The 14,774-nt window shown below is 43.9% G+C and overlaps 1 protein-coding gene across 1 annotated transcript in view; it reads right to left on the bottom strand.

Moving 5' to 3' along the window:
- Positions 1 to 14,774, bottom strand: part of LOC108787337 (coiled-coil domain-containing protein R3HCC1L-like) — a 19,787-nt gene that overhangs the window by 4,019 nt on the left and 994 nt on the right. The window lies entirely within an intron of this gene.

Below are 14,774 nucleotides of genomic sequence, written 5' to 3'. Positions count from 1 at the left end.
ACAATATAGGGAAAGATCCAACATTTGGCAGCTCTCCAAACAATCACAGAATCATAAATGCAGTGATCCATTCTCTGGCACTTAAAATGACTTTTTATCCTGTGGCTTTCTGCAAAGACTGATTTTTCATGCCATCTACACTTCTGCCTGTGCAGAACAACACGTAGCCGCGTCTCACTCTTCTACAACAAAGTTCATCTGTAAGAAAAGGAGACGGGCAGGGTCGTGACCCACGTTCTCCTATGGAACCATTTAAGTAAAAAGGACCGGCTTTCAATATGCACCAAGCTGCTTAAGGCAAGCATACATTTTGGGAAAAACATTTTGGGGAAAAACATCTGAACTGCTACAGGCACCTCCAGGCACCTGCACACCAGGTCTGTTTTCTGAGTCAACCTTCTAGGGGCGGTATGCTATACAAATACTGACCCAGCTTTCTGGGTAAGATGGAGACGGTGGCCCTAACCCATTTTGCCTCCTAACTCCATAACTAGCCAATGAGACAGTGGCCATCAAAGTGCTGGGCTAAGCAGGTTTAGAAATGGGTCAATATTGATATACCAAAGCGCCACCGAAATTTGAGGCACACAGTCAGCACCTAAAAGGAAATTATTTCCATTTTCAGCAGCTGTTTGGACATCTCCCATTTTAGCTATTGTATTCTGAAAAAAACTCCATTCTGAAACTTTCAAAGCATGAATACCGTACCAACTGTAAAACATGGAGAAGGCTCAGTCATGTTTGGGGCTGCTTTACTGCATCTATAAACAGAACATACTGATGGATCCCTTCTGTTGAATACCTTAGGTGCTGGAACAACAACATACACTTAAATATATGTTGTCTGCACACCAAACTGCTTCAGAATGTCATCTTTATTAATGTTCTTGCAGCATGTTAGAAGTCAATATACATACATACATTTTATATAGCAGTGCAATATTATTATTCAGTATTTATATAGTGCCAACAGTTTGCACAGCACTTTACAATACAAGGAAGACATTACGATCACAATACAATTCAAGACAAGATGGTAGGGAGGGCCCTACCCCTGAGGGCTTACAATCTAAAACAGAGGGGGAAGTGATACATGAGGAGTTAGCTGTGTGGGGATGAATTGTTTGACAACGTGATGGTTGAGTGTTTAGGTTGAGGTGGTATAAGCTTCGCTAAAGAGATGAGTCTTAAGGGATCGCCTAAAGGCAGTCAGAGTGGGGGATAGATGGACAGGTTGGGGTAAACAGTTCCAGAGGACAGGAGAGAATCTAGAGAAGTCCTGGAGGCGAACATGGGAGGAGTTGACGAGGGAGCTGGAAAGCAGGAGGTCTTGGGAGGAGCGGATGGGACGGTTAGGGTGATATTTTGAGACAAGGTTGGAAATATATCCGGGGACAGAGTTGTGGATGGCTTTGTAAGCGGTTAATATTTTGAATTTGATCTGTTGGGAAATTGGAAGCCAGTGCAGGGATTGGCAGAGGGGGGGTTGCAGACACTGAGCGTTTGGTATGGGGGGAGGGGAGGAGACTGTGGAGGGGTAGTCCAATGAGGAGGGAGTTGCAATAATCAAGACGAGAGATAACAAGTTAGTGAATGAGTAATTATAAATAAAAGGTAAACCAATGACCAGAGTGTGGAAAACACATTTTTGCCTCATGAAGGGACCATGTGCGGTCCCAAAACAATGCATTGACTTGTTTCATGGTGCAAGAACGTTAACAAAGACAACATTCTAAAGCAGATCGTGTGCAGACAATGAGCCTTTCAATCTATACAGGGCACTATGAAATCTCAAGGCTATAAAGCAATCCCATTGCAAAACATACCGCCCAGTGTCTCAGCCGCAGGTCACGGGTCTGTCAACAGGATAATGACCTGTCGCGCAAAAAGGTACAGGAGTTATTTTCGGGCATTGTCATGCGGTTTGGGTCCCATAGACATCTCTATGCATTGAAAACCATGCGGTTTTCAAAGAACAGTCGTGCAAACAAAAAACGTTCAGCAGCTCAGTCGCCTAGGTGCGATACTGAATATTGGGTTAAGGGTTCCATCATTTTTGTCCATGAAATTTTTATTTGTTTTATTGTTTAAATATTCTGTTGAACCAAAAAGACACATCGGCCTTTTATTAAAGTGATACTAAAATCAGGAGTTAAATCTTAAAAAAGACGTACCCTAACAGCGAACAGAAATGCATCTTGTGTATCATTCGGCTGTAGATCCTCAAATCATCTCTGAATTGGTGCTGACACTGTCCTTCCTTCTGGAGGGGGGGGTTCAAAACCCATCTTATACGCCGGCAAATACGGTGTGTATGTATGTGTATAATATATATCTCATACATACACACGTTTGTATAGTAATAACAATTACAGCATGACTTGTCCAAGTGCATTGCGGTGAGAGGTCTCGATGAATATTGACACTTGGGTCTGCTAGAGATAACATTTGCTACAGATTCACCCTTTCATACACCTTGCTTGGGAAAACCAGCTGCAGAAATGCTGAGACAGCCTTGGACCGCTGTATGATGCTAGTAAATATGGCACCTCCAGGAGATATCAATAATCCAAATTCTACTTCAGTGAATTTGCAGGGCTTGGTAGAAGTACCCTTCAAGGCGTAATAAACGTCCTATGTACGATTATGATATAGCCTTGGATTTTATAAGGGAGCTGCAGTGTTGTAACGGAGGATGAAGTACAACTCGTAGAAATTGTAGTTTTTAGCATGTAAAGTACACACTTGGTAACCACATTTCCCTGCTGTCACTGTGCTTGTGCTGCATGCCACCATTTAGAACAACAATTGCGCAGCAGCAGGGCAATGCTCATGAAATGCAAAAGCAAACACTTGGGGTTCCAGGTTCAAAATTCAGAGTTAGGACTTACCGGTAACTCTATTTCCATTAGTCTTCCAGGACAGCATGAGGAGATTCCATCTCGTGATGCTGTCCTGGAAGACGTTATGGGAAATAGCCAAGCATTGCAATAGTAGTAGTGGTAGTAGGTTATATGTCCATTAGAGATGCCAAGGACCCCCTTCCCCCCAGGAGATAGAGGACAAGTATAAAGAAATGGCATGAAAGCAGCAGGAGGGAGAGGGACAAAAGAGAAAAGGGACGAGAGAAAGAAAGGGAATGGAAGAGGCACAAACAGAAGAGGAAAGAGGAAGGGAAAAGCCGAAACGTGTTCTAGAAATACACCTCTTAGCTAAAGCAATTTTCTTTACCTCATTGAGGGTATCCTTAAAAGTGACCATACACAGACCGCATTTCGGACATTTTTCACTGTAAACAATTAGTGGGCGACCCCTACATTCTATTGTAACTGCCGCAGGGAGATCTCATCATTGGACCCTGCAATAAGAAGCCAATGGGTTCTCCCTTATCTTCTTCCTATCGGATCACAGTGGTAAATTTTTTTTACAAGACCCGGGACTCTGTTTATACTATATGTTCCGAGAAGATCGATAGGCTATTTGTGTTTGCCCGAATGATCCCTATCCTACCTATAGCCTGATGATTGTCATCCCGTATCTCAGCTGTTTCTACCACAAACCCGGTCAGTTTGTGCTCCTCTGCTTCAGATCTACCACTATGACCCGTTTTTTATTGTATTACTTTATTATTCGGATTCTGTATTTCTGTAACTTTCCAATAAAAATGAAAGTTGAAGGGAAAAAAAAAAAAATTTTTTTTTATTTTTTTTTTTTATTGTTTATCCGATTAACCGATTAATCGAACGTAATAATCGGCTAACTAATCGATTTTGAAAATAATCGTTAGCTGCAGCTCTACATCATTTACAATAACACTGACAAATATCAGTTTTGGGTGGACTGCCCATCATCAACCACCGCTACAGAAACTGCAGCTATTAGGACTTTTTATTGTTAAAAGTAAGGCCTGGCTAACCTTGATTTTATCTTCACTATAACCATCTAACAGAGGCTAGAAATGAAGCATCTTGCTTTTTAGCACAAGGAAGCAGTTACCTTCTGTCAGGGGACCTGCGATCCTCCTCTGCGCTGTATGGAGCGAGAGCAATAAAGCCGCATTCTGGAGGACATAAAATACCAAAACTGAATAAAGTATGTAATGATACATATCCTGTACAGCCAGGCAGACACACAACAAACACACATTAAGCAAGAAATAAAAGGCACAGCATACCACAAACACAATGTAATGGACTCTTGCTTACAGCGCCATCAGAACATTAAATGTTTATTTAATTTTTTTTTGTAACTAACAAGTTAATATAAACAAACGGGTGGAGGAAACTGGGTGACCTCATTACTCAAATATGGCCTAATATGTAACTAACAACTGGTCAGCAGAACTCCCTTTTATTAAGACCCCATTCACATGGAGCTACATAATTTTTCAGCGCTGATTTGAGCCGAGCGACATTGAGCTACAGTGCACATTTTGTCGCAATACGTAGCGCTTCTTTTGGCAGTCTATCACGTTTCGTTCACACCTCGGCGACTCCTTAACCGTGCGGCAATCGTGCACGATGCTGCGCAGTCAGGAGTCACCAAGGTGTGAGCCGACCACGCTGTGGCTGCCATTATTTTCTAATGGCACCCCAGCCGCTCCGGGAGGATCACGCGGTTTCCCGCTGCAATTCCACCTATGCTAAAACAGCCGTGTATCGCAAAAACTTTTTCTGCGATTGCCGCACGGATGTCACCCCTTGAAATCATTGGGGCCGCGCGGCAATCGTTGCCTTCATTGTGCAGGAGTGCACCCGAGTGTCGTGCGGTGTAGTGCAGGTGTGAACCTTGCCTCAAAGTCTATTGGGACAAAATCACCCAAAATCCGCTGAAAATCCGCTGAAAAAAAGGTCATGTTCCAGCGACAAGCGTGAGCTACCAGCTACAGGCGACATTAAGCTGCGAGATGTGAACAGCTCCATTGAAATGCATTGAACAAGCTACATTGAGCTTTATGTTTGAGCAATTTTTGAGGTGAAATCGCATTACAAATCGTTCAGTGTGAATGGGGTCTCAAGGATAATCTGCAGTACTTCTTCACAAGTGGAAGAGATTATTAGTTACAATACAACTAAAATAACAAAGCTTTTCATATTTTATAGGGATAGATAGGATGACTGTATAGGTGATAAGGATCAGATGGTTAGACAGTAAAATAATATCCAGTTGTAGTATTTATTCAACATGCAAAATGTTTTAAAGTGATATACACTGAGTGGCCAGATTATTATGACCACCCCATCAGTACTTCGTTGGGCCACGAGATGACTCCACGAGATGGTGAAAGGTGATGCGAGGAATCTGACACTGCACTGTTGCCCTTTGTTGTCTTGTAGCAGTCTTGACACTCTCCGTTCTGCCCTAACATTGACTAGTCGCTGACGGCCACAATTTGCATGCTCAGACCCAGATTTTCGGCTGGCAGTCCAGTCTTTAAACACTTTAACAACAGCTCCTCTTCAACATTTAACGAATTCTGCTGTTTTGCTGATACTCACCCCATGGCTCCGAGCGCCAACAATCATCCCACGTTCAAAGGCTGTTAAATCGCGTTGCTTACCCGTATCTTCAGAAACAAATCACTTCTACTGTCGTGGTAAACAACCTGCTTCCCTATTTATAATGGTCTGGCCCTCTAGCAACTTCAGCGCCAAATTATAGATAATTTGCCTACAAATGTCAGGTGGTCATAATAATCTGGCCACTCAGTGTAGAAGTACAATAAAATACACAAAGTCATGTAAAGTCGTAAGGTGCCCATACACTGCTCGATTCTCGTACGAGAATCGCGGGAAATCCCGCAATCGTACGAGAATCGAGCAGTGTGAACGAAGACGTGCGACCGTTTCTACTGTACGGTCGCACGTCTTTTGTCTAAGGAGCATGCAAGAAAACCAGCCGAAAATTGTACGATTTTCGGCTGGTTAGAACGGTGCTCGGGAGACAAATGACGAACGGGCCGGTGTGCGCACACTGCCCGTTCAGCATTGCGGTCATCAGAAGCCCGTCCCTCAGGGGCGGGCGGGCTTGCGATGATCGAGAGTACGATCTGCCTGTCCAAGATGGGCAGATCGTACGTTTTTTTAATCACTTTACAACCATTGCAAGACTAAGGTCTTGCGATGGTTGTACAGTGTATGGCCACCTTTAAGTGTCCTATTTAGAATGAGTATTGAATGGCTTCAGTTCCTTAAGCGTGCCATTCATTTTTATCTTAAACTAACCCTTGCATTGAAGAGTGACCCCCAAGTATACTGTAGATTGAGGCGCTACCTGGCCCCAGTTGGGTTTACAGGCAGTTCACAATATGGTGTTGCTATAATGTGTTGCAGTTCGCGCTGCATGCATCGATACAATGTGGTGCCATTTATTCTGAATGGCACCTCAACGGCACTTTACAAAACAAACTGTCCACTTGAATGGTTTTCTGCATTTTAATGTATTCAGTTTTACTGATCATCCGCTTAAGGCTCCATCTATACTGAGGCCTTGTGAATACATTTCCACTTCTATTGATTTTAGCCACAAAGTTCTTGTACGCACAGCATTATAGCACATTAGTGCATGGCAGTCCTACATGCCACACTGACTCCCTCTCCAGTGCTGTGATGTCAGCATTCTCCTCCCTCGCCAATGCTTCCATCTTCATCCTGGTATTCTTCCAGATTGCAAGTTTTTGGCCATTAGAATGGCCGTGGCCCAGTGATGTAATTCCTGGGCATGTGCAAGGAATTCTGCCACGCCTGTGCACTGCGCTATACATGCGCAGCTTAACCCATAAAATAAAAGCCCTGAAAAGGCACAAGGGATCTGACAGCCTTGGCCATATTTGAGTAATGAGGTCACCCAGTTTCCTCCACCCGTTTGTTTATATTAACTTGTTGGCTGGCAGCTGTATGGGGCCCATGTATAAGTCAATGGTTGCTAAGACTATCAGCTGCACAGTCAAAACCCACTTAACAACCAATGACGTGTCAGAGCAGCAGAGCTACGGGACTAGTTCCCCATCTGGTCCGCTACCCTGGTGATTAATAGCAGGCAGTAGACAGAATAGCCAATAATAGACAACCCACAATTGGCTTTAAAATCCACCCACTGCCTGCTGTTAAGTAACTGTGAGGACATGATGGGGAACTAGTTCTTCAGCATCCCTATCAGGCTCTGCCCACTGTCAGCATCACTGGTTGTTAAACACATTGTTGAAGCCCTAAAAAGAGAACTTTAAAAGAAGAACCAGTCATATAAGTATATTATAGAGGCACTCACGGGTCTTGCACGGAGAGTCAAAGAAGTCAAAGCATCAGCAGTTTATAGTCAATGTTTCGATAGAGCTTAGTCCATCTTTCTGAAGACTGGGCTCCATCAAAACGTTGACAATCAAATGCAAACGCTTGGACTAATTTCCGCTGCAAGACGCCTTGCTTCCTGCCCGGCTTGACCTCGGCTCTGCCTGACCTGCCTCCGTTCCAGATCCTGGACTTTCTACTTGGCACAAGTGTCTGTTACATCCTTGGCACTCGGGCAGCTTGCTGTCTAAGGGCTCTATAACCACTTCTGGATTTGGATGGATATTTCTGTGGATGAGTACCCAGGCATTTTCCTTACAAATAGTGTAGTGAATTTTTTCATAATGAATCCATAGATGTTACTTCCTTCCCAACACACAACCCAACTCTTTTCTTCTCTCGTATTCTAATTAAATTGGTTCCCTCTTGCAACACAGCAATTCCCCAAATTAGTAACATATAGAATTTTATATAAAATGATTTTAATTAAAGTAGAAAAATTAACACATAAATCACATAGAGCAAACTTAAAACACCTAAAAGCTTCACTGCAGCAGCTTTGTATGCAAATAAATGGTTGCAGAATTTATATATAGTTACCCCTCACGGGTGACGAGCGGCCAATGATGGATGGATCAGATACTGAAAAGTATTAAATGTTAGTGTGTCTTTGATTTAAAGAACATTCATTCCATATGAAGGCTTCTTTGCATCAAACCAAACTTGTCTCGTATTCCTTTCTTTATCCTCTCCCCCCCCCTCCCAAATGTACCTCTTCATAACTAATCTCAGGACACACTGCTGCTTACACTGTCAGGTTTACTTTTGGCTCATCCACGTTACGTCTCTGTATCCAACCCTGCACTGGGGGGGGTTTTTTATGTATCTTTTCGTTTTATATGGAGATTCAACAGCTCATCTCACCCACTGTGCCTAAGAGAGTCGATGAGTAGGATAATCTTTTATGTCTCATCGCGTGTTTATTTTTTTTTATATAGTCATCGTCTTGTATGATTGTCATGATGGACACGGTACTGTTTCTTTGTACATTGGTATTGTATGAGCTTCTTACATACAGTTTTGTATTCTTGTTATTCTTAATAAAAATGTATATGTCAAATAGAGTGCAGTGCCTACCTCTGGGACTGTTTAAGAAAATATATTCCCTCCCCTTTATGTGATCAGCGGGCACCATGTTTCAGCATATACCCTGTAGATATTAACATACATGATGGTTAGCCAATATCTGCTCAGTCTCTGCATACAACATTGTACTGCTCTACAAAACCTGCGCACAGGAAATGACACGTCTGCTGCTAATGGATTGGCATCTATAAACCAGCCTGACATATCCTTAGTTGCTGGATGATCTTCAGCTAGTCCCCCGTGTTCCTTGCCTCTGCCTTGTTTGCTGACTTCCTGTGTTTGACCCGGAATATTTATGAATACCAAATTAACGCCTCAGCTACAGTCATTAAGCAGGGGTGCTAATTACATTTCTCCAATATAACAATGACCCCCAGAAGGAGCATTTACAAATCTGCATGAAATACAATTATCAAGTAGGATACAATATTACTTTGAGTTACCGTTGCTACATTTAGAGCAAAGTGTGTGCTGAAAATTCAGTAGTTCCTTTAAAGTCTACAAAAGGATGATCGTATTTAATATTTTTGTAAGGCACCAAGCACCTCTGCGCATGTCCCTGTTTTCTAAGTAACTGCAAAACGTGCGCGTGCGCGCACAACGAACTTCCGCACGCAAACGTGCGCACAGGAAATTACACGTCTGTTGCTAATGGATTGGCCTATGTAAACCAGCCTGCCATATCCTTAGTTGCTGGATGATCTTCAGCTAGTACCCCGTGTTCCTTGCCTCTGCCTTGTTTGCCGACTTCCTGTGTTTGACCAGGATTGCCTCTGACCATGGTCGATTGCTGCCCACCTCCTGACCACTGCCTGTTCATTGGACTTCCTTCTGCCTCCTGTTTTGTACTTTGCTGCTCAGCTGGATTTGACCCTTGGCTTCTGTTTGGATCTCGCTCCCGTCTTCTGCTTCAAATACCCTGCTGCCCGCCCGGCTTGACCTCGGCTCTGCCTGACCTGCCTCCATTCCAGATCCTGGACTTTCTACTTGGCACAAGTGTCTGCTACATCTTTGGCACTTTTGCAGCTCGCTGTCACTCCTCCTCTGTTCCCATCCTCAGGGTCGAGGAACATGAGCTGCAAGGGAAGACTCTTCAACTGTCGGGTCTCCACTCAGGTACGTGACAATTTTGCCTATCCAATATTTCATGCAACTGCTGATTCTTACACCATTAAAAACTGTATTGTCATTTATAAGTAAGTTATAAGTAATAATAAATTCTATACAATAGTAAGTACCAATCCAAAGCAGTTCCTGTAACAAAACAATATCGATATTGCCAGTGCGGACGACTGTGCAGATCACTCTATAGCTATTTGATTAAAAAGCAAAAGTGCATAGCTGTGACCTTAAATAGTCTAGCCACGATTATATATAATAAAAGGATATAGACAGTGGAAGGGCACAGTGGATGTTAATTCATGGAGAGCGCACACACACGTCTACCCGTAATCATTCCTTCCCAAGTCCTCGCCACATGAACAAATCCTATCTGCAGAAACTAATCTATGTGGGATAGATTTTACCTATGTAATTAGCAGCATTATAACGAGACTACACCGGTCGGCTCAGGCATCGATCTACCGCTCTGGGCCTCAAGAATGCAAATTCCACACCAAACACAGCCAGCCACAGCACTTCTCACATAATAATTACTCAAACACGTCTCACCTGGAGAAAATATACACAATATTTTATCACCGCCACGTCAATTATCTCATTAAAAAGGACAATTAAAGAAATTGTTGCAAACAAGCGCTTCCTAATTGATGGTGTAGAATGAGAATAGTTTAATATTGATAAATATCCCCCCCCCCCCAAAACAAACACAAAAAAAAACAAACTTATATTAAAGCAACCCTAGCACTAAAACAAAAAAACTTACTAAGCCAAGCAATACCAATAAAAGTACAGTGTACTCGCCTTTAAGGATGTCCACACCACCAAAGGTCCCTCTGATCATGAGAAGTCTGCTGTAGTCTAAGGCCTGGTACACACTCTAAAGCTGTTTTTGCTCGTTTGTCGCATGGTTTTCAATGCATAGAGATTGGAGATACACCGATACCAATACTAGTATCGATGCCTATGCCGAGTATTTGGGCAAGTACTCACCGAAATGCTCCAATGCCTAGCCCAATACTTCCTGCATCAGGAAGCTGGCTCCATGCTCCCTCCTCACTTGTGACGAGGGAGCCAGCTTCCCGGTCAATCAGGAAACCGGGCAATCAGGTGCCGTGTAATTACACGGTGCCCGGCTCCATGCAATGTGATGAGAAGCATGTGGACGGCTTCCCTGCTAAATCAGGAAGCCATGTAGCGAGTCATTACACGCCGCCTGGCTTCCTTAAATGGGACTTCCAGTATCGGCGAGTATAAAAAAAAAAAAAAATATTGGTACTCGTACTCGATACCAAAATACCGGCATCCAAAACCGAAAATAGCTCCTGCACCTTTTTGCACGACAGCCGATTTCGCACACGTGACACAACGCAAAGGTGTTAACAGCCTCCATTGACTTGAATGCAAATCTGTGTTTTGCATGATACATCGCCTAGGTGTGAGCCCGGCCTAAAAGGGAAACTGACACTTCTGGGAGTGTCGATCTCCTGGGTCCCCTACAGCTCTCACCGATTCTTCCTGCTGACCTTTGCAGGTAACACGATACAGTAATAATGTGGATGTCAGTATTAGGAACCAGCGACTGACACTCCCAGAAGGGTTGGTTTTCTTGCAAACTTCAGTAGAAGATTTTTCCAGATCAGTGCGGTTTGATGGCCCAGACAGCAGGAAAGGTGAGTCAATAAACTGTTCTTTTACCGGTATGGCTTGACTTAAAGAGTAAGTTCACTTTCCATCTGGCCCCCTCTCTCTGCCGCTGTACTTACCACAGTCACTTGACTACACTGACCAATGAGAATTGCTTCTCACTGGTCAGCACAGTTAGAAACACTTCTCATTGGTCAGCGAGGTCAGGCAACCACGCTAATCATAGATTGCTCACAATTTGCAAGTGAAATTCAAAATCCATAGCGTGGCAGTAAGGGGTACGGAGAGTACACCCGTACAGGCAGAGGGGAAGAAGCCTTCGCTAAAAGGCAAGTATAGCGACAGGGGAAGAAGGGGCCAGATTTGACCAGTAATTCCATTTCTCCCAAATTCACTTGGGAAAAAGTGAACTGACCCTTTAAGTTAGCCAAAGATACTTAAAATTTCCCTGAATCCCCCATTCACACTAAACAGCATGGATGGAGGAATCCCCGCTACCAGCTGCTATTGTACCCAACAGCATGTGGATCTGATGGGAATCAAATAATTCTCATAATGGCTCTTTGGACAAAAGTTGGAAAAAAAGTTGACTTTTGTTGAGCTTGCGGAAGGAGGGAGAATTGGGCTACACACATGGCCACCAACAGCTCACATTTTGGCTGATTCAGCAGGGATTGGGTGGAAACTCAAAGCAGTGTATGGCCAGCTTTACTAAGTTTTGTATAGCAACTAGCTTGCAATAAATGGTTGTTAAAGGGCTTATTTTCCCACTGGTCCTATAATCATCTCACAATACTGCAGGCCCCTAGACAGGCTCCTGATCATGTGATCACTGTGTTTGGCTGTCAACGTGGTCAATAAAGGGGAGCCTGACCTACTGTCTCTGGCTTTCTCTGAAAGTGCACCTATTCTTCAAGTCAATCTTTTATTCCAATATAAAATGGACAGATCTAGATGTCGGTGGAGAGGTTGATGGGGATTGTCGCTTTGTTTTATTACATTTGCTCTTGATATCTTCATCCAACTGCAGTGTGTCTAATTTCCACTGTGAATACTCTTCTCTTTCCAAATAACATTTTACTCAAAAAGGTAAAAAAAAAACAGAAAAACAAAAAGCACATTCTGTTTGATGTTTTCCCAGAATTCTTTTGTTTCTTTCTTAGACAGGCATGTGATGACAGCCTACAGTCTTTTTTATTTGCACTAGCTTCGAGGGCAACCAAAACTAACGCAACAGGGATCCTCTTCACTCAACAACGCATCACTATGGGAGCCGGCAAGAAAAGCAAAGCAAGGTATTCAAATGTTCTAAGGAAGAATAATGATGTAAGGAAGTGTGACTAGGTCTGGAGCAGGTGTGAGAACAACAATAGATGGTGTTTATGTTTGTCATATTAAATTAACAATGTGCGTTCAAGAAAAAAAAGGAAAGAGAATAATTTTTTGTTCACACAATTACATGAACATGATAACTAAGAACTACTGCCTGAACATGAGGACTACTGCCTGAACATGAGGACTACTGCCTCCATCCATGTCTATGGCATCACATGAACATGAGGACTACTGCCTCCATCCATGTCTATGGCATCACATGAACATGAGGACTACTGCCTCCATCCATGTCTATGGCATCACATGAACATGAGGACTACTGCCTCCATCCATGTCTATGGCATCACATGAACATGAGGACTACTGCCTCCATCCATGTCTACGGCATCACATGAGCATGAGGACTACTGAATCCATCCATGTCTACGGCATCACATGAGCATGAGGACTACTGAATCCATCCATGTCTACGGCATCACATGAGCATGAGGACTACTGCCTCCATCCATGTCTATCAAAGCACACAAATAACATTTTGCCATAATTAGAAAATCAGGGATTGATTTAGATGCCACATTAAGGTCATTAGATGGAGCTGAAGAAAATAGGATTTTCCTTCGCTCTATCTAGTGGCTATAATCCACTGCAGATCTCACTTCCGGAGCTGTTCAATGTGAATGGTTTATAAATTCATCCCGTGGTGTCAGAGGCTTGTGCATGGAAAGAGTGGTCTTCATATTTTGATACAGCCAATGCTGAGGCTCCCCCCACAATGCAAGTGTTAAGTGCTCAATTTTGTGTAGGGTATTTATTTAAAAAGAAAGTTATACCCACCTGAACCTCGGAGCCAGCTTGCTCTAAAGTTGGCCATACACCTATAGATTATCTGCAGACTTTCTATAGTCAGATGGAAAAAGTTCAACAGATTCCTCCAGCTACGCTAAACTGTGTGGATGGAGGAATCTCCCGCTGGGCCAAGCTTCACTATCTTGCTAGTCGGCCCTGCTACGCTCAATATACCTGAACAATTTGATCGGATGCCAGTATTGTTCAGGTGTTTTGAGAGTCAGCGGGGCCGACTAGCAAGATACTGAAGCTTGGCCCAGTGGGAGATTCCTCCATCCACACAGTTTAGCGCAGATGGGGGAATCTGTTGCACTTTTTCCATCTGACCATAGAAAGTCTGCAGATAATCTATAGGTGTATGGCCAGCTTTACACCTGTCCTTCCAGCCTCCCTCCCCCTCCTCCTCTGCAGAGGACTAAGAATCCTTGAGTCATCACATCCAATACACTGTCTATAGGACATGAGGAGGCCAAGGGACATACCATCGCATGCTGGAGGGAGCGCTGCGACAGCTGGCCGCCTCCAAGGTTTTCGGCGAGTATAGCTTTTTGTATTTCAGCACCTAGACCAAACCGATCAGTTAACCATTGCAGGGCAGGGGTAGCCAAACTACAAGGGTTAATAAAAGTTTTGCCCAGAGTTCTTTAAAAAAGTGAAAAAGAAAAATGTAAACAGTGACAGCTCTGGCAGTGTGTGTGGTACAATGCACATTGCCGGAGCTGCCACAACGCACTAGCTCAGCTCATCCACAAAAAGGAGTGCTTTCATGGATGAGCTAGTGTGAAAGGGCCCTAAGACTGAAGCAGACAGAATCTGCAGCAGTTGGCCCAAGGCAACCAATCAATTTCTAGCTTTCACTTTCAGGGCTAGTTCACACAAGCCCCAGTGCGTCCCGGCACGATTCAGTGCCAGAACGCACTGGATCGCATCCCGGCCGCCTCACTGCATTCAGGGGCAGGAGGGGCCGTGGCGTTGCATGGAAGTCAATGGCACCGTAGCCACGCTGCTTAGCCGCAGTACGATCGCCCACACCGGAATGCGTGGCACATCAATGCCTGCGTTCTGGTATGGTGCGACCGGAAAAAATAGTGCACGCAGGCATTGATGTGCCACGAGTTTCGGTGTGGGTGATCGCACTGCAGCCAGGGGCGTGGCATTGCATTGAAATCAATGGCACAGCAGCCACGACCCCTCCCGCCCTAGAACGCAGTGAGCCAGCTGGAATGCAATATAGTGCGTTCTGCCACCGAATCGTGACGGAACGCACTGGGGCTGGTGTAAACTAGCCTTAAAACTTAACCTGAACAAGCTGAAGATTGAATCTGATTGGTTACTATGCACAGCTGCTCCAATTTTAGAGAATTCTCCCCACTGTGTCAAAACACAGGGGCTCCT

Source organism: Nanorana parkeri, unplaced genomic scaffold (genome assembly GCF_000935625.1).
Source record: "Nanorana parkeri isolate BGI_ZX_2015 unplaced genomic scaffold, ASM93562v1 scaffold2, whole genome shotgun sequence".
NCBI lineage: Eukaryota > Metazoa > Chordata > Amphibia > Anura > Dicroglossidae > Nanorana > Nanorana parkeri.
This window is presented reverse-complemented; position numbering and strand designations above follow the sequence as displayed.